The sequence below is a fragment of the Aethalodelphis obliquidens genome, unplaced genomic scaffold, assembly GCF_003676395.1.
Source record: "Aethalodelphis obliquidens isolate GAN/ISIS:26980383/991018 unplaced genomic scaffold, ASM367639v1 scaffold101, whole genome shotgun sequence".
Taxonomy (NCBI): Eukaryota; Metazoa; Chordata; class Mammalia; order Artiodactyla; family Delphinidae; genus Aethalodelphis; species Aethalodelphis obliquidens.
The window spans coordinates 96,289-118,425 of NW_020838045.1; positions in this window are offsets into that span (position 1 = coordinate 96,289).

A 22,137-nucleotide genomic window follows, 5' to 3' on the forward strand; every position below is an offset into this window, starting at 1 on the left:
TGAAGACTGTCAAACAACAACAAATATAAAGGTAGGTCAAATGTTTTTTGTAGCTATTGCAGGAAAGATATTTTCCATTAAATAGGAATGATAAAGATAAAGATTTAGGGCATTAATAGAGAAACATCATTTTTGATGGCCAGTATCTGGCCACACTTGACCTTTCTGTAGGAATTAATTGTAGTAGCCCAGGATTCACACATATTCAACTGTGATAAAAAGTAGTTAATATGATAATTCAATTGGACATACATGTCTTAAAAACGGTTACCCTCAATTTAGCTGTCAGCACTCTCCATAAAGAGACTCTGCAATTTTCCTTAACTAGAAATGAATTAAATGATTAAAAAATAAGTGCTGGGTCTTCCCTGGTGGCGCAGTGGTTGGGAGTCCGCCTGCCGATGCAGGGGACACGGGTTCATGCCCTGGTCCGGGAAGATCCCACATGCCGCAGAGCGGCTGGGCCTGTGAGCCATGGCCGCTGATCCTGCGCATCCGGAGCCTGTGCTCCGGGACGGGAGAGGCCACAACAGTGAGGACTCGCATACCGCAAAAAGCAACAACAACAACAACAACAAAAAAGTGCTGAAATGAGCTCAGGACAGAAATAATAACCTTGATTCTTATTTTCCTTAGAAATGTTATTTATATACAAAATGAAAAATAGATGCTATATAAGATTTATTAATTAGGTGCTTGAGCAACTTTTCCAGTTCTCTTGCCTTGTTTGTCTTTAATTTACAAAATACTTTTCATTAAACATATTTATTTTTTCTTGAATAGAGTCAAGTAGTTTAATAAAGACATCATTACCTCTGCATACTCTCCAACTCCCACAGAGACAGAAAATGTAAAATCTAAAATAAATTCTATGGCTATGAAACAAGTAGCTTAATTGAAGTACATTAATTTTGGTCTGCTTTCAAAAGTAAAAGTTATTTCAGTTAACAGATGGGGAAAAGTCTGGAGGTCTTAAACCTAATACTACCCTAATAAACTCAGCATAAGGTTCTTATTTCTCTAACATAAAGCGACTTAATGCAAATGAGGATACACAGTAAATATTACTTAGCGCTCATTATGAAGTGTTAAATCCATCATCGCAGCATGTGGCTCAGGACCTACAAGTTTAATCTACCGAGTAACATAACATTGGTGTATAAATATGTACTCTCTACGAATCTAAAGTGTATTTCATTTGTTAAAACCTGTAATTTTTAAGTACTTTCTAACTAGCATCCTGTAAACAGAATGATTAAGATTAATTACAATTCTCTGACTTTTAAATAAGAATATTTTATTGTGTCTTGGTACCAGCACTGAAAGACCAGATGAACTTAATGTCCATCATTAGCAAGGACAATAAGAAACTTTATGAAACATGCTTATGTTTGTAATTTTATTTACCTTTCCACTTAATAATTATCAACTGATAAAACTCTTGTATATTTTTGTCCCAACTTGAAAAATGTAAGCTTATAAATCACAGATCCATTAATCAATTATTAAAATGAATAAAAGATAAACTAATATTTTAAAAACTTTCATATAATTAAAATAATTTGAAATAATAATATTCAAATAATTTTATTAATTGGTAATTACATTTGTCTGGTACGTGTACCTGTACACACACCCCTATATTTATGTCTCTCTCTATATATATAGATACTCTCTCCCTCTCTCTATATATATAGAGAGAGAGAGAGAGGGAGAATGAATGAATTAGAGCAAAGCTGTTCCCAGTGACTGTAAAATAAGAGAATCTAGCATATAACATATCAGTTTTCCTTTCATTAACTGTCCACGGAAATGGAAACTATTTCAAATGAATTTTTATATATCATTTTCATAATGACTTCTATCTTGATCTAAGTTACCTGCGCAGATAGTGTTTCAGTTCTCCTTTGCTTATATCAACGAAATTAGCCATCTTTTAACAAAAGGTATGAAAAAAAATGTATTATGTAGCTGTAGACAAAAAAGGAAAAATGTAGTAGTCATTTTTGACTGATTGATGATCCTATTCGTATGAAGAATGTCATTAGGTGTTGAAGACTGTCGAAACTCCTCATATGAAAAACAAGGATGTACCCAGACTCATTTTTAAAACCTAAGAACCTTCTCATGCTTCTCCTATTCTCACCCATCATGGCCTTGTGAGCAAAGTTTTCTCTTTTCCCCAATGTTGTTGCATCACAGGTGGTAACTCCTCTCTCATTAGTTAATTTCCTGCTTCCCCACTCAAATCAGAACCATACTCTGTAGGACAATTCTGAAACAGAACTTTCCTCCTGCTTTGCTTTAATTCACCTCAATTGAGGTTAGTCAGAAACATAACCTTAAAACATCCCTATAAATGGCTAATGCCATTAGAATGCAATTGGAATTACATGATTTTAAAGTATATTTGAAAGTAAGAATTTGTGTAATCTAACATCACTACTTTTCACATAAACACAATGAGGCTCTGAGAGTCTAAATGACATGCCAGACTGGTGCCCATTCCAAGTGTCCAGTTAGCTCTCACCAATATTGCACCATATTAATAACTAATTTTGTCACTATTAGTTGGGTATTCTGTTACATGTGTCCAAAAGCGTGCTAATTGATACAACCACTACTTGAATATGAAGTATATAGGGCTTGCCGTAGCTACCTGGAATATGAAGTCAACTATCCTGTCAAGACTCAACCAAAATACCTAAATGTTAAAGATTATTTTAACTTTGGTTTCCATATTATCATCAGGATCTTATGTATTTATGCAAAAGCTGTCCTATCAAAACTTAAATTACTGATTTGTCTAATAGCCAACATGTGATGCATAGTCCCTATAAAGTGCTAGGTCTTCCAATATAAAGAATACTTTATCACCAATGCTACCTTCGTTTGCATGAATATTCTTAAGTTCTAAGAGATAGCAAAGTGTAATAGAAAGCAAAAATGTTTAATAATATATATTTCATTTACTGGCACTATGAAATGAACAATGGCAGCGTGAAAAAGCAAAACTTAAAACATCAGTGACATAATTAATAGTGATGTAATTAATCACACCATAAAAATGTTGAAAATAAATTTTCAGAATACAACCAGATATTCCCACTGAAGTTTAGCAACTGTTCCAAATTTTCAGGATGTTAAATTATCTGGGTCCTATAAAATTTCTTAAAAGTTTTTTATAGCATAATGTCGGTCAAAGGGTACAAACTTTCAGTTTCAAGATGAGTAAGTTCCAGGGATCTAATGTATAGCGTGATGACTATAATTAACAATACTACACTGTATGCCTGAAATTTGCAGTAAAGATCTTAAATGTTCTCACCATAACAACAAAATGGTAATTATGTGAAAAGGAGGATGTGTTAAAGAACTTTACTGTGGTAAACATTTCTCAATATACATGTGTATCAAATATCGTCACTTTGTACACCTTAAACTTATACCATGTTATATGTTGATTATATCTCAATAAACCTAGAAAACATTCTGTTTTTTTATAAAATCATTCTTCTAAATGTCACGACATTCCAAAGTTTTTCTTCTATTTATGAATTGTGTAGGATTGTATTAATCACCCATACTTGTAAGTTACCTTTTAAGAAATAACTCCATTATAATAGAGATTATCAACAAATTTTTTAATTAATTAATTTATTTTTGGCTCTGTGTTGCACTGCGCAGGCTTCTCATTGCGGTGGCTTCTCTAGTTGCGGAGCACGGGCTCTAGGTGCGCGGGCTCAGTCGTTGTGGCTCATGGGCTTAGTTGCTCCGCGGCATGTGGGATCTTCCCCGACCAGGGCTCAAACCCATGTCCCCTGCATTGGCAGGCGGAGTCTTAACCACTGCACCACCAGGGAAGTCCCTCAACAAATTTTTTTTATTTAATTTTTGAACTTTAGATTCAGGGAATTCTGTTAATCCTATTTATCAGATTAGCAGGCTGTGCAAGGTCCCCACTCTTGGCTTATTTCACTTTTTTAATATGACTTGATGTTTGTCCATTTATCCTAATTTCCCCTCTCACTTCCTCCCTCCATATAGCACCACCAAGGGTACTCACTAGAATGAGTTATATTCTAACATATGTACACTTGAATAACATATTATTGTTTATGCATTTTAATAATCACATTATAATATTATTTTGTATTTCTTACTGTGTGTCACATTTTCTTAATATGCCCAATTTTATGATTTATTCTTGGGCTCTATGTATAGCTAATTAATTGTTCCTTAATTCTGCATAGTATTCACAGAGTTTATTAGAGTTTTAAAAATAGTCCACTTTTACTCGTCTTACTTTTCGAGAATACCTATTATTTACTCACTGACTGCAACATACAAATTTTCTAAAAGAATAAATATAGGCCTTCACCAGTCATTTTTATAAAGATTTTATAAGAAAATCATTAGGAAACAAAAGCCAGCAATGTAACATAATGAAAACAGAGTCTTGATGGTGATTCTTCAATGTTCCTTTTCAGCGCCTCCAGTCCAAAGAGCACAGGACTGGGTGTTAGCGCCTGTGGATTTAATCCAAAAACTGCCCTACAGAAGCTCTGATCTTTCATTAGTCACTTAATGTCTCTAGACTTTTTTTCCCCACTAATAAGATTTGTAGTTAGATTATATCATGTTAAACTTTTAGGTTCTAAAATTCTAAGCTACTCTCAATTGTTTAGAATACGTAGAAAATAGAAATTTTGTCTAATGAGAGTTTAAACATGAAAGGCACGGGATTTGCATTGTGCTCAAGATGCTGGCACTGGTATTCTTCCCCATAGGAATATGCAAAACATAATCCTCTTGGATTTCAGGAATAATCAAACCTGTATCTATACACTTAATTGTATTAACCTTGTTGAAAATGTTAAATAGTAACACATATAGAGTTAATCTTAGAGGAACAACATCTGTTAGCAACTGATAAATTTGTGAAACAATTATTTCTGAGAATGATACAGGTAATCTTCTCTTGTTGAAAGTAAACTTTGGAGCAAAGTAAGTCTAAGTTCAAACCCCAATGTTGTCACTTAAAAATTATTTGACTTCTGACAGATTATTAAATAGCTAAGTATACTAGAACCTGTGAAGTGAAGGTAACGGAACTGTTTTGTGTAAATTGTTATTTGTTTGTTGTTAAACAATATACCATGAATCACTGGTAGGCAGGAGTGACATTTACTTTTCTTTTCATCCTTTCATTTGAGAATAATGTCTACAAAGATACTTAGTCCATTTTCTCCAAAAATTGAGTAAATTATTGAATCTTAATGAATCTATTTCATGTCTTTATAAATGTACATTTTTAAAATACAAGGAATCTTACTCTATTGAGAATAAGAACTGTTTGGCAGCTAGGCACTCAATTAACATTATTTCCACTTTCCCAATGCATATAGAAATGAATCATGAACAATGTTCAAGTCATACTGTGAATAAAGTGTGGCATTACCTGTTCATTCGCTTGAACTTTTATTAAAAGAACATTTTACATCAGATACTGATCCAGTAAATGATCTAGTATTTTGTTTGAACATTTGGAAATTTCGTTTATCTTCAGGCAGATAAAGCATCTTGGTGGTTAAATATTTTTTTCACTTGGACATTTTTAAAACCTGTAGAAAAGACCTACAGCTTTTGTCCAGAAATAAATAAAACCCATTATAGGTTAATAAAATGAACTAACTTGACCTGTAAGATTGGTATTATTAAATTCTTTATTTTATCAAAGAGCACACATAGTTTAACAAATTAAATGTGACTACAGTTTAAAATAAAATACAATGATTTCACTTATATGTGGAATCTAAAAAACAAAACAAATGGACCAATAAAACAAAACAGAAAAAGACGCAGATACAGAGAAGAAACTGATGGTTGCCAAAGTGGAGAGGGGCAGGGGTAAAATAGGTGAAGGGGATTAAGAGGCACAAACTTCCAGGTATAAAATAAGTAAGTCACAGAGATGTAATATACAGACTAGGGAATATAGTCAATAATGTTGTAATAACTTTGTATGTTGACAGATGGTTACTAGACTTATCATGGCAATTTGTAATGTATATAAATGTCAAATCACTACGTTGTACACCTGGAACTGATATAATATTGTATGTCAACTATACTTCAATTTCAAAAAAAATAGAATAACAGTGTCCCATCCCTCACCAATCTCCCAATTCCTCTGTTCTAAAGGCAAATACTTTTGCATCTTTTGGCTGCTTAATCTGGAATTTTATATCTCCATATTTCCACGTGATGTGCATATGGCCATTTTAATTCAAATATTATTACCAAACTTCAAGTTTCAGCATAAATACAGTTGCCACTTAGTTCTAAATCTTCCCTGAAAACCATACAGATGAATTCGGAGAAAACACACACACATGCATGCACACATACACGTAACACGAGGGAGGCTGCTATTGTTTTCATCTGTAAGTGATAGAATAGCTCTTCACATTGTCATTCGTGTGTTTTCCTTCTTTCAAATACCCATTATCGCTACAGCACAAATTTTAATTACATTAGTATTTAGAGTAACTATTATCATGCTTTAATCTGGACGGGTGCTCTTTACGCCTACTGCACACTTATAACCCTGTCATTTCCCTTCCTGACCAATCTGGAAACTCCCTTTGAGTCCTTCCTGTGTTGTGGCTCCTGTTTTCTGAAGGCCATTTCTTCCCCTTTCCTTACTTACTGGCTTGTGATGCTGGAGGTCATACTTTACTAAGTTACTTTTTTAAAAGGTATACTTTTGAGATTTTTGACTGTCTGAAAAGTATTTTTATTTTCATCTCATGTGCTTGATTAATTATATTTTTTAACATATTGCTCCAATGTCTCTTTGTTCTTGTGTCATTGTTGAGGTGGCCAAAGCTATTCTGATTACAGATCCTTTGCATGTGACATTCATTTTTCTTCTGGGAAATCTTATGGGAACTTCTTTTTGGCTCTAGTATTCTGAAATTTCACCATTATGTTATTTGGAGGGAGTCTGTTTTCATCTACTGTGCTAGGCACTCAGTGGATTCTTGTGACCTGGAAATTCACATACTTGAGTTCTGGGAAATTTTCTTGAAATATTTGCTTATTTCTTTCCATGGATTTTTGTTTTCTCTTTCTAGGATGCTTATTATTCAACCATTAGGCTTCCTGGAACAATCTGCTAATTTCCTAATTTCTTTCCTTTTGAAGATTTACAGAATTTTATCTTCCAATCTATTCACTGAGATTTTCATTTCTCCTAATTATGTAGTGTCAGAGTCCTTTGAGGAGAAAGAAATTCTCTCCTTTTTTGAAAGGAGAGAATTTAGTAGAAAAAAAATTACCTAGCCAATAAACTTATAGCCAATTTGTTGTTTGTTGACTAGGTAACTGAAAGGTTAATCCCACTACTGAGCATATATATCCAGACAAAACTATAATTTAAAAAGATATATGCACCCCTATGTTCATAGCAGCACTATTCACAATAGCCAAGACATGGAAACAACCTAAATGTCCATCAACAGATGAATGGATAAAGAAGATGTGGTACATACAATGGAATATTACTCAGCCATAAAAAAAAAAGTAATGGCATTTGCAGCAACATGGATGCAACTATAGATTTTCATGCTAAGTAAAGGAAGTCAGAAAGAGAAATACCATATATCACCTATATGTGGAATCTAAAATATGACACAAATGAATGTATCTGTGAAACAAACAGAATCACAGAAATAGAGAATAGAATAGTGGTTGCCAAGGGGTAGGGGGGTGGAAGAAGGATGGATTGGAAGTTTGGGATTAGCAGAGGCAAACTGGTATATATAGAATGGATAAACAACAAGGTCTTACAGTATAGCACAGGGAACTATATTCAAAATCCTGTGATATTGGAACCATAATGGAAAACAATGTGAAAAAGAATGTATATGTAACTGAGTCACTTTGCTGTACAGCAGTAATTAACACAACACTGTCAGTCAACTATACTTCAATTAAAATTAATTAATTTAATTAAATTTAAAAAAGAAAGCTCACAAAATTAGTGATGGCAGGAAGTGGCCACCACCCTAGTGCTAAAGGAACAAAGGTAAGAGGTTGAAATAATTAAAACCTAGAAATATACAAGAGGGGTGTCCTGGAACTGATTTCTGAGAAGATACTAGTACATTGGTGCTGGTGTCTCTGAATTCAGAGGAAGGGCCTTCTGGGCCTGTGACCATGACATCTGAGGAGGGGCTCCAGTAGACGAGCACTGATACCTCTGATGTGGGAGGGCATGATGAAGCTAGTTTTGCCAATGTTGGAAAAAAAGCTGCCAACCGTACTTACCTAGACGTTGCTATTAGAAGAAAGCGATGCTGCTGGGGTGGAGAAGCATTTTGGGGAAGCAAATGGGAATAAGTCCTCTGTCCTTGCCCCAGCCTCACAGCCTCCCTCTCACCGCCCCCTACCCTAGTGACAAAGTCTAACCTGGAACAGCTGGTAAAGCAGAAACAGCGTTTACAGAGTCCCTGTTCCACCATCACAAAGCAGAGTATAGAAGGATGAGTTTGGAAGTGAGAAACAGTAACTCTTTTATTGTTTTTGAAGACTTCATTTTTTATAACATTCTGACCAAATATCATGAATGTGGCATTTTCTCTCTGTAGGTACTGAAATTTTCTTCTCCCTATATAGTGTCTGTTGCTCTAAGTTATAGTTCCTGTTTTTTTTCTTTGCTGTTTTTGTTTTATTTTTTTGTCTTCCTCCACTTCTGACTTTTTTCTTTCCAGTTATCATATTCTATGTGTGAAACTTGCCAGGAATACTTGGGCATCTGCCTACACTTATAATTGAGAGACTAAAACTCTAAGTATGTGGAAGAAACTTAGCAAATTTAAGCTTATCTTAGATCCTTATGAATAGGGATTTCTTAGGGAAATCCTGGTGGCAGTATCTCTCCTTTTGAGCAGGTCAGTTTCCCAGAGGACTCTCTCCTTTTGAGCAGGTCAATTTCCCAAAGGACTTTCTCAGTCTCTGGCCTGAATGTAACACTCTGCCACTGAACCCAGAAAGGCAGATTTCTGTAATCTAATTATTCCGATAAATCAATTACTGCCCATCCACCTGCTTTACAGATTTTTCTTTTTTCTGTTTTACTCTCATTTTTTCAAGCTATGGTCATGAGTGCTTATCATGAAAATCTACTCAATGTATTAATATTGTAATAATGACAGTAGTCCAGTGAAAGACTCCATGCTAACATAGATGATGGGTTGTTATATTTGAGCTGTTTATTAACAATATCCACAAAAATGATTTTTAAATGAAGTGCTAATTAATTGAGGCTAGAAAATTTATGCTAATAGAATCACTGGAAGTTTTCCTTACTATCCTTCTTCAGACACATTGCACCTCAATGGTCTTTACAAAATAAACTCTGAAAACATTTTTAAACTTTTAGGATAACAAAGTATATAATCCCACTTAATTCTCTTCAACTTTAAGTACAGGTTGCCTGAAATAGTTATTTCATATGAATGAGAGTTTTGTAAAATGCTCAGCACAGAATCCTGCAATGTGTAATGCTAGAGGATTTATCTTACCTACAACTTTATTTAAAAGGAAGGAAAGAAAGAATAACACCCTCTAGAATCACTTCACTCTCCAATTCTATACTGCTGTAAAGAGACGGTTTTATCAGAGTTTCTGTGTGTACTGCGAAAATCTCTGTGCATCAAGCAGATTAGGAAAATAAATGGTCAGATCTTATCTCAAGGAAATTGTCATTAACCAAGACTGATACCTTAATAATACTAGAGATGTAATTATAGTTTAATTTGGAATTGAATTTCGATCGGTTCTTCTGTAAAGAATGAGTTATTATCAAGCAATACTAGAACCTCAAAATCTTATTTGTATTTGTTTTCAAATCAATAAAATGTGATTTCAGCTTATCAAGACTTTAATATTAGATTTTTTTGAGATTAGCTAGAGACGAATGTAATTGGAAAGTAGTATTTGTAGTATTAAATGAACATGCATCTGTATTTGATGACTCAGATTAATGTAGATTCAGTGTGAAAATATTATGAGCTTCATTTATTGGCTTGTATGTTCTTCATATACAGCCAGATTGCATATTTGAAAGTTCCCTGCTATATCAAAGAAACAACCTAGTTATTTTAAGTAGACATAATACCTAAACTATAGTCATATACAAGGCACACAAATAGTTTAGTATAATAATACACATAATAGATACTGTTTATTAGTCAATGTATATCAGACACCTGCTATGACCTTTTGACAAAATTCAACACCCATTTATGATAAAAACTCTCCAGAAAGTGGGCAGAGAGGGAACCTACCTCAACATAATAAAGGCCATATACGAAAAACCCACAGCAAACAGCATTCTCAATGGCGAAAAACTGAAAGCATTTCCTCTAAGATCAGGAACAAGACAAGGATGTCCACTCTCACCACTATTATTAAACATAGTTTTGGAAGTTCTAGCCATGGCAATCAGAGGAGAAAAAGAAACAAAAGGAACACAACTTGGAAAAGAAGAACTAAAACTGTCACTGTTTGCAGATGACATGATACTATACATAGAGAATCGTAAAAATGCCACTAGAAAACTACTAGAGCTAATCAATGAATTTGGTAACGTTGCAGGACACAAGATTAATGCACAGAAATCTCTTGCATTCGTATATGCTAATGATGAAAAATGTGAAAGAGAAATTAAGGAAACACTCCCATTTACCACTGCAACAAAAAGAATAAAATACCTAGGAATAAACCTATGTAGGGAGACAAAAGACCTGTATTTCTTATAGAACACTATAAGACACTGATGAAAGACATTAAAGATGATACCAGCAGATGGAGGGATATACCATGTTCTTGGATTGGAAGGATCAATATTGTGAAAATGACTATACTACCCAAAGCAACCTACAGATTCAATGCAATCCATATCAAATTACCAATGGCATTTTTTAGAGAACTAGAAAAATCTTAAAATTTGTATGGAGACACAAAAGATCCCAAATAGACAAAGCAGTCTTGAGGGAAAAAGACGGAGCTGGAGGAATCAGACTCCCTGTCGCCAGACTATACTACAAAGCTACAGAAGTCAAGACAATATGGTACTGGCACAAAAAGAGAAACATAGATCAAGGGAGCAAGATAGAAAGTCCCAAGATAAACCCACACACCTATGGTCAACTAATCTATGACAAAGGAGGCAAGGATATACAATGGAGAAAAGACAGTCTCTTCAATAAGTGGTGCTGGGAAAACTGGATAGCTACATGTAAAAGAATGAAATTAGAACATTCCCTAACACCAAGCACAAAAATAAACTCAAAATGGATTAGAGAATTAAATGTAAGACTGGACACTATAAAACTCTCAGAGGAAAACTTAGGAAGAACACTTTTTGACATGAATCACAGCAAAATCTTTTTTGATCCACCTCCATAGTAATGGAAATAAAAACAAAAATAAACAAATGGGACCTGATGAAACTTCAAAGCTTTTGCACAGCAAAGGAAACCATAAACAAGACCAAAAGACAACCCTCAGAATGGGAGAAAATATTTGCAAATGAAGCAATTGACAAAGGATTAATCTCCAAAATTTACAAGCAGCTCATGCAGCTCAGTAACAAAAAAACAAACAATCCAATCCAAAAATGGGCAGAAGACCTAAACAGACATTTCTCCAAAGAAGACATACAGATGGCCAAGGAGCACATGAAAAACTGCTCAACATCACTAATTATTAGAGAAATGCAAATCAACACTACAATGAGGTATCACCTCACACCAGTTAGAATGGGCATCATCAGAAAATCTACAAACAACAAATGCTGGAGAGGGTGTGGAGAAAAGGGAACCCTCTTGCACTGTTGGTGGGAATGTAAATTGATACAGCCACTATGGAGAACAGTATGGAGGTCCCTTAAAAAACTAAAAATAGAATTACCATATGATCCAGCAATCCCACTACTGGGCATATACCCACAGAAAACCATAATTCAAAAAGACACATGCACCCCAATGTCCATTGCAGCACTATTTACAATAGCCAAGTCATGGAAGCAACCTAAATGCCCATCGACAGACGAATGGATAAAGAAGATGTGGTACATCTTGGAATACAATGGAATATTACTCAGCCATAAAAAGGAACAAAATTGGGTCATTTGTTGAGACATGGATGCTTCTAGAGACTGTCATACAGAGTGAAGTAAGTCAGAAAGAGAGAAGCAAACATCATATATTACCGCATGTATGTGGAACCTAGAAAATGGTACATATGAACCGGTTGGCAGGGCAGAAGTTGAGACACAGATGTTGAGAACAAAGGTATGGACACCAAGGCAGGAAAACTGTGGAGGGGTGGGGATGGTGGTGTGATGAATTGGGCGACTGGGATTGACATGTATACACTGATGTGTACAAAATTGATGACTAATAAGAATCTACTGTATAAAAAAGTAAATAAAATTAAAAATTTAAGGAAAAAAATTCTCTTTTGTTCTTTAATCTAGCTCAAATGGGGTGTTCTTCCTTGCAATCAAGGAGTCTTCTGCATTATTTGCCTGAAAGTGACTGTACAGGATTTTGATACAGGGAAAGGGAAACATTTTTCAGCTTGAATATCAACCTCTTAAATTGGTAGTAGTTGAGAAGTAATATGAATGATGACTTATTGTCTAATTTACTTTATTTTCTGAAAAAATAGCATGTGAAAACCTCAAGAAAGGAGTCGTAATCTTGTTTCTTAACTGGATCCCCATCAGCAGCTAAAAGGCTGTGACACTCACTAGAAGGTAATGTCAGCTTAATATGTATTGATTTATGGTTTTGTAATTTTCAAAGTGCCTGTATTGTTCCAAATCTTGTTAGGAGTTTACACAACATTGATATGACTTCTTTCTGTAAAAAAAGAATATACTTAGTACTTATTGGTGACCTTCCAATTTTTTTTTTTTTTTTGCTAAACTGAAACCATGGCAACCTGTAGATGCAGCATGTCATTTTTTCTCTCCTGAGTTAAAGGAATTTCAATCTTCTTAGACTAACCTTTCAGATAAAAATTGTTTTACTACAGATATATAGCAGGAGCATATTTTCCTAAAACTTGAAATAGCTCCAAATATATTATTTTGCATACTTTAATAGTATCTAAACTAATTAAATACGTAAAAAAAAGTGACTCTTTTCATTTTTTTCAACAGTTTTCAAAATATGTTTTCCAAAAAAACCTGCAATTTCTTTAACATGGCATGTTTTCTCTTTCCTTGATTAACTATGAGCAGTAAAAATAGGACTAACTGACTAAATTCTCTAGCATGGGTCATGATCCAGTTTAACTGCAATCTGAACCTGAGAATACTTGATGCAGATTACATGTGAGCACGCAGCACCTTCTTAGTTGTGCTAAAGCTGAGAAGGCATTTTATTTAGTTTAGGTATAAAACCAATCTATGGGAACTGGGCTTCCCTGGTGGCACAGGGGTTAAGAATCCGCCTGCCAGTGCAGGGGGCATGGGTTCGAGCCCTGGTCCGCAAAGATCCCACATGCAGCAGAGCCACTAAGCCCATGCGCCACAACTACTGAGCCTGGGCTCTAGAGCCCACGAGCCACAACTACTGAGCCCACGTGCAGCAACTACCGAGAGCCCCTGCTCTACAACAAGAGACGCAACTGCCATGAGAAGCCCGCGCACCGCAACGAAGAGAGGCCTCCGCTCACCGCAACTAGAGAAAAGCCTGCACGCGGCAACGAGGACCCAACGCGGCCAAAAATAATTAAAAATCTATAGGAACTACTTTCAGAATAATATTTGTAATACAATAATAATAATAATCAAAAAAGCAGCATTATGATGTTTTAGATAGAGCCTCTGGCTGGGAATCAAGATATCTGGGATGTGGATATATTTTGGCTGTCCATTCAAGATGGATTTCACAGGGCTTGCTGTATGACAGCCACTGCACCACACACTGGGGTAATAAAAGAGTGAACTAACCCCGAAAGTCCTCAACTCTCATAGAGTCTAATGTGAAAGATAGAAAGTGATGATGGCTACGAGGGATGATATTTGGGTACAATGAGAGAAGAAAAGGGGTATAAGATATTGTGGGATATATGATGCCCCCACAGCTGCCGCCCTGCCCCCACCACATGCCAAAAAAAAAAAAAAAAAAGATGCCCACATCCTAGTTGCTGGACTCTGTGCCTATGTTAACTTATAGGCAAAAGAGACTCTACAAATGTGATTAAGGATCTTGAGACGAGGAGACTATCCTGGATTATCTAGGTGGGCCCAGTATCATCATAAGGGTCCTTTTAAGACAGATAAAGAAGGGTCTGGAGGGCTTCCCTGGTGGCATAGTGGTTAAGAATCCACCTGCCAATCCAGCAGACACACAGGTTCGAGCCCTGGTCTGGGAAGATCCCACATGCGGAGCAACTAAGCCCGCACGCACAACTACTGAGCCTGCACTCTAGAGGTCACGAGCCACAACTACTGAAGCCTGCACACTTAGAGCCTGTGCTCAGCAACAAGAGAAGCCACCACAATGAGAAGCCATCGCACCACAACGAAGAGTAGCCCCCGCTTGCCGCAACTAGAGAAAGCCCGTGCACAGCAACAAAGACCCAACGCAGCCAAAAATAAATCCATTAAAAATAAAAGAAGGGTCAGAGCCACAGAAAGATGTGATGATGGGAGGAGAGGTCAGGAAAGGAGAAAAACTGCTACAAACATGGCTTTGAAAGTGGTGAAGGAGCCACGAACCAATGAATCTAAGCGGCCTCTAGGAACTAGAAAAGGTAAGGAAACATTCTCCCCTAGATCCTCCAGAAGGAATATGGGCCTGTTGACGCTGCATTTTTAGCCCAGTGAGAGCCCCTCTTGGACTTCTGACCCACAGAACTCGAAGAAAAGAGTGTTATTTTCTTCCAAATTACTTGCAGTAATTTGTTACAGCAGCAATAGGAAACTACCCCTGGAAAGCTCTTTCTGAACTAAAAATTAATCTTAGATATGATTCTGTGACTAATTCTAAATGTAGACAATTGATTTTAAGTCAATATTTTCCCTAATTACAACATTAACAAAGACACAAAGAGTGAAAGTACGTATACATAATAACATTCTAAATATTCCCTTCCTGCTGCTCAGGGATTCACTTTGATGTGTTCCTTTGGTTTTTCATTTTTCCTCCACATGTGGCCATCTTGTTGATGTCTGTTCACATTCAGTGTAACTTCCAATATTCATAGTTCTTGAAATCTATCTGATTTCTCTTTCACCCTCTCTTGCCCCCATCCCAAGCCTCTAAATATATCTGCATGCATACACACACACTCCCAAACACATAAGGCTTTTCAATTCAGAAAAATTATAGCAAGAACCCCCAGCATTGTATTGGTAAGGATTTATACTTTGTTCTAGAATTTAAACAGATTTTTCTTCCCTTTTCTCCTTCCTATTCGCTGAGTGGAATAAGATCCAACAATGTAAAAAGAAAACTGGAAATATCATACATAGTGCTTAAGTACTATGTATCTGGGGACACTCAGTGTATTTTTAAAATTATATTCTATAATTACTGCACAGTAAATGCCAGACTTCAGAACTGAACCCTTGGTAAATTGCCTTGACTGTTACCTACTTAAATTTTTTAAAATTTTATTTTAGGTACTGATAAATCTCTTGGCCCTGACAGGATTTCAATCACATGCTTAGGATCTGAATGTGAAAAATCTCAAAAATGATGTAGGCAATGTGGCCGATCCACAAACAAACAAGAATTAGTAACACTGTCCATCAGATAAGTCCATTCATAGAAATGCTCATGTGTGTGAAACAGAATGTTAAAATCACCATTTCCCCCCAAAAAGCAACTTTACAATGTATTATGTATAAAATCCACATGGCCTTAGAGAAATCTTCTACATAGAGATCATTCTGGAATATCTCATTCAGACAAAAAACTTCCTTCAGACACATGGATTTTAAAGAATTTATGTCTGAAAGTAAATCAGTTATGTGATTCTCTCCTCTTCAGCAATACAAGCAATCTGAGTTATTGTTTTTCTTTCAATTTACTAAAATGCTAACAAAAGTTTCAATGATCCCTTAAAAGTAGGAGATACAGGTTTTGCAATTTAAGAAAAAATAACTGAGGGCTCTGTGAATCCTTCCAATATAATTGTCTCCTCCTCTTTTTTATTTATTTATTTATTTATTTAATTTTTGGCTAGACTCTTTGCCCGTTTATTGTTGTCCCATTCTCTTGAGACAAACCAGAACAAAATACTATTCAACATCTTAAAGTTTGGGGAAGCCTGTTTGGTGTTCACAATACAGATTTAACTCCTTATCTGTGGTGAAACCTGTTAATTTGCAACACAGAGAGAAATCAAGAGTTTATTATGCCATACTGCAAATATCTGGTTACAAAAAGACAAAATAATCATTAAGACAAAAATTATTTTTGCTGTTTGAAATGATTAGGGATTTGCTGTCACTTAGATCATTTTGATTTTTCCTGATGGGATATTTTAGACAACTGAAGTTTAATCGGTTTTTTGCAGAAACTAATATACACATTTACAAACCCAGATCATTGGTAAAATCTGTGATTTGTTGAAAGTACTGCTGACTCTGGAGCAACACAGGTTTGAACTGTGTGGGTCCACTTATAAATGGGTTTTTTCCCCCAACAAATATTGGAAAATGTTTTGGATATAGGTGACAATTTGAAAAAATTCACAGACAAACCGTGTAGCCTAGAAATATCTCAAGTTAGGTAAGTCAAGAATGCATACAATATATGTAGATGCTAGTCTATTTTATCATTTACTGCCATAAAATATATGCAAATCATTAAAGGTTAAAATTCATCAAAACTTATGTACACACACACTTACAGAACATGCATAGCACCATTCACAGTCAAGAGAAATGTAAACAAATGTAAAGATGCAGTATTACATCATAACTGCATAGTACATATTGTTCTACTGTAATAACTCCCTATGTGTCTCCTGTTGCTATTACAGAGTTCAAGGGTCCAGAGTATCTGCTTAAAACGACATGTGACACTAATTATGTCCTGGGATGATGTGTGTTTATCCCTCCTAAACTGTGTATTTCAGTAAACAGTGATCCCCTGTGGTTCTTGGGTATTTCTCGTGTTTAGTATGATACCATAAACCCTGAGTAACACCATGGGACCCATACAAAGTGCATTAGTGCTGCTGGAAATGCTCCCAAGAAGCAAAGGAAAGTCATGACATTACAAGAAAATTTGAATTGCTTGATTTGTATCGTAGATTGAAGTTTGTAGTTGCAGGTGCCACCATTTCAAGATGAATGAATCCAGCATAAGGACCACTGTGGGAGGGAGGGAGGGAGGCAGGGAAGGAAGGAAAAGAAAAATTCATGAAGCTGGACCTGCAGCTATACCTTGCACTTTTTGCAAAAAATATCTTTTTATCTCATATTGAAAATGCAGCTTTTATGTGTGCAGCATTGCTTATAAGCAAGGCCTACCCATAGACTCTAATATGACTGGAGAAAAACAAAGTCATTACTGTATATGACAACCTAAAGCAAAAGGATGGTGAAGGATTTAAAGGTGGAGAATTTAATGCCAGCAAAGGATGGTCTGATAATCTGAGAAAGAGGTTTGGCTCTAAAAATGTCAAGATAATAGGAGAAGCAGCTTCTGCCGACCAAGAGTTCCCAGATGCTATTAAGAAAATCATTGAGGAGAAAGATCTACCTGAACAGGTTTTTTTTGTTGTTGTTTTTTTTTTTTTTTTTTTGCGGTACGTGGGCCTCTCACCGTTGTGGCCTCTCCCGTTGCGGAGCACAGGCTCCGGACGCGCAGGCTCGGCGGCCATGGCTCACGGGCCCTGCCGCTCCGCGGCATGTGGGATCTTCCCAGACCGGGGCACGAACCTGTGTCCCCTGAATCGGCAGGCGGATTCTCAACCACCGCGCCACCAGGGAAACCCCCTGAACAGGTTTTTAATGCAGATGAAAGTGCCCTGTTCTGGGGGGGGCGGGGGGGGGAATGCCACAAAGGACATTTATTAGTAAGGAAGAGAACCTAGTGCCTGGATTTAAGGCAGGAAGGGATGGACTAACCACTGTTTTGTGCAAATGCAGTTGGGTTTATGATCAGGACTGCCCTTATCTATAGAGCTGATAACCCCCCAGGCTTGGAGGGAAAAGATAAACACCAGCTGCCAATCTTTTGGTTGTACACGAGGAGAAGACCTGGACAACAAAAACCCTTTTTTTGCATTGGTCCCATCAATGCTTTGTCCCTGAAGTCAGGAAGTACCTTGCCAGTAAGGGACTGCCTTTTAAAGTTCTTTTGATATTGGACAATGCCCTTGGCTACCCAGAAGCCCGCGAGTTCAATACCAAAGGTGTCAAAGTGGTCTACGTGTCCCCAAACAACATCTCTAACTCAGCTTGTAGATCAGGGAGTCATAAGGACCTTTAAAGCTCATCGCACATGGTACTCTATGGAAAAGACTGTCAACGCTATAGAAGAGAACGCCGCTAGAACAACACAAAAGTCTGGAAGGATTATACCGCTGAAGATGCCATTGTTGTTATAGAAAAAGCTGTGAAAGCCATCACGCTCAAAACAACAGATTCCTGAAGAAAACTGTGTCCAGATGTTGTGCATGACTTCACAGGATTTACAACAAAGCCAACTGAGGAAATCATGAAAGAGACTTTGGATATGGCAAAGAAGGTGGGGGGTGAAGGATTCCAAGAGATGATCTTGGAGAAATCCAAGAGCTAATAGGCACTACAGCAGAGGAATTAACAGAACACAACTTGGGATGGAGATGAGTGGTTCCGATCCAGAGCCAGACAGTGAGAAACAGGACTAGAAAAAGCAGTGCCAGAAAACAAATTGACATTAGACAGTCTGGCAGGAGGGTTATGATTACTCAGGACTGCTTTTGACCTCTTGTATGACATGGACCCTTCTATGATACGGGCAGTGAAACTAAAGCAGATGGTGGAAGGAGGATTTGCCCCATACAGAAACCTCTTTAGAGAAACGCAAAAGTAAAATTGTCGGACAGAAATTACAATGTATTTCCATGAAGTTACACCGAGTGTGCCTGCTTCTCCTGCCTCCCCTTCCACCTCCTCTACCTCTTCCATCTCTGCCGCCCCTGAGACAGCAAGATCAACCCCTCCTCTTCTTCGTCCTCCTCAGCCTACTCAACATGAAGATGATGAGGATGAAGACCTTTATGATGATCCACTTCCACTCAGTGAGTAGTAAATAATCATCACGCCATACAGTTAATAAACTTATCTGTTGGGTACGTTGTGAGTGTTTTCGTGTGAAAATCTAATAACTGTATGGCAAGAACTGTATGAGATGTCTTTGTGTCATCGTCATCACCTTCATCATCATCATCAGAGTATTCACCATGTAGAACATTGTATGCAAGACCTGTATTGAAGTGGATAGCCTACCATTACATAGGCAGAAGGTGAGTGATATTTAACATAAAATTAAGTGTGTTAGTTTTCTTACTGTTTTATAATTTGCTTTCAAAGAATTGTATGACTGTACAGTATGCCTCTTCTCTTATGATTGGAGAAACTGCATATCAGCCTATCATCACAGGTAAGTGGCTTTTTAAAAAATGCAACGATGTTTCCAATACTGTATTATGATTATGACTGTAATACTGTATGCCATAAAAATTTTATAATGATTCATTCATTAATGTATAGGCTAGGCTGCCATGAAGTAACTGTATCAATTACACTAGCCTACCAGAACGCAATCATACTGCCACGTCTTCATTTTCAATACATGATTAGTTATACCTGTAAATATGAATTTTTTGTATTATCTTTTCATTTTTGATGTCTAGTGTTAATTATACACATAATAGCTAGAGTATTTTGTATCACATAAGACAACATGGATGGAGGTACTGACGATACATCTTATAAACAGGACGTAAACTTACAGGATTGGTAAGTAGAGTACAATACTATAAATGTATTTTCCTTCCTTATGATTTTCTTAATAATAACATTTTCTTTTCTCTACCTTATTGTAAGAATACAGTATGCAATACATGTAACCTGTTTATGTTATTAGTAAAGCCTCCCGTCAACAGCAGGCTATTTGTAGTTAGGTTTTGGGGGAGAAAAAAGTTCTAACCTGCCGGGGGGGGGGGGGGGGGGGGGGGGGGGGAGTGCAGAGTCACATTGTTCAAGAGTCAACTGTGCTGCTGTACACAAAGAGAAAGTAAAAGGACCAGTTTTGGCCAATCATGTCTTTAAGTTAAATGTTAAAACATATGTTGAAAAGGCTGCTGTCCCTAAATAGGATAAACTGTGAAGCACTGATTTGAAAAATATGCCATGTTTTTTCCTTTTATAAAAAGAGCACTTTAAAAGTTAAATTAAAAGACATGGAAAGGCCCTGTGACTTACCACTGATATTTTCTAGGAGGAGCTGATGTATCACTGCAAGATGTTAAAGAGATGCCAGATACGCTTACAAACTAGTTTTTCAAATGTTGATTTGTGGCAGTTTTCCATAGACTGATTCTTAATTTGAATCCTACTTTCCATTTTTTAAAGATAATAAAAATATTTTGTATTGCATCTGTCTTCTACTGGCAATAGTGCCAGTTTGTACCAATTTGGGGCATATTTTCCCTCTTAATTGCCTTTCCATATTATACAGCATTTCAAATAAAAGTAAATGGTGATTAAACACTTTATCCCCCTGAAAAAAGGGTATTTGAAACCTTACTGAAATGGAAGCAATCCTTGCAAACTCTATTAAAATATGAAAAAAATAACTTTCATTCCTAAAATGCCCAGTAGTAAATTATTTCCAGTATCTGTGATTAGAGTTTTCCTTAACTAAAAGCAACTCTTAATTCATTAATTCATTTCTATAAATGTTCATCTTTGTGACATCAGCTCTACCTAATACTCATTATATCTCACTCCAAAAGATGGATTCATGAAGTCAAAGTAGCACGGTTCTCGGATATTACATATTTATCTTATAACTACTAATATGTAAATTCTATTTTATTGTTTCAAAAAGTTACCTTTTTTTTCAGCCTACCAATATGAATTCTTAGTTTTCCACTGTTTATAAAAGGTAAATTATTACCCTTAGCTGATTATCCAAGTACTCATAAAACTCTTTATGTTACAAAAACTAGACTTGATGAATATAACAATTTATGTTCAGGAGGCAAATAGCCTTTTTGTTTTGCTATAAGAAGAAATAGCTAAGAAATGGTTCCCCAGTCTAGTATTTATTTCATGTCATAGATTTAAATTAACTGCTGGTTCTGAACTCATTGCCACGTATTTAAATCAATAAGGGAAGAATCAGAAGGTCAAAGCAAATGTTTTTAAGAATAGAAGATAGGTTCAAAGATTCATTACCAGGATCTAAGTTTTCTACTAATGTAAGGATATTGTAATCAGAAAGAACTATATTATCTTGGCAGCCTGGGGCCCTAATGGCACTGTAAATGGCAGGTTTCTGATCCTAAAACTCTGAAGAACAGGCAAGTGTCCACAGGCATGCCATCGTGGTGCATTTGTCTTAATATGGATTTGGCAACACATGGACTTGTCCTGTTTTATCTACAAAACTCCTTTTTATCATTTTCTTTCCACATTCCTAACCTAATAAAGTTTTCTTACTCAGTTGGACAAAGCTTTAGTCCATTTCACAAGGTCTAGATGTAGCTTGAGGAATGCTTAACATGTATCTTACAGGCTTTGGCAACTAAAGTAGACAAGTAGAGTAACTGAATAGATGTACTTCTAAATTTTTCCCTTCCAGGGACTTCAAAATCTTGTTAAATATTCTTAGAATATTCCAAAAATGACATCATAGGCCATAAGTAAAACCCATTTCCAAACATGGATTTTAATCAAAACAAAATTTTAAATTTAAAAAATCGAAATATTTGAGGGAAAACACTTTTCCAAAAATATTTTGGGGGCTTCCCTGTTGGCGCAGTGGTTGAGAGTCCGCCTGCCGATGTAGGGGACACGGGTTCGTGCCCTGGTCCGGGAAG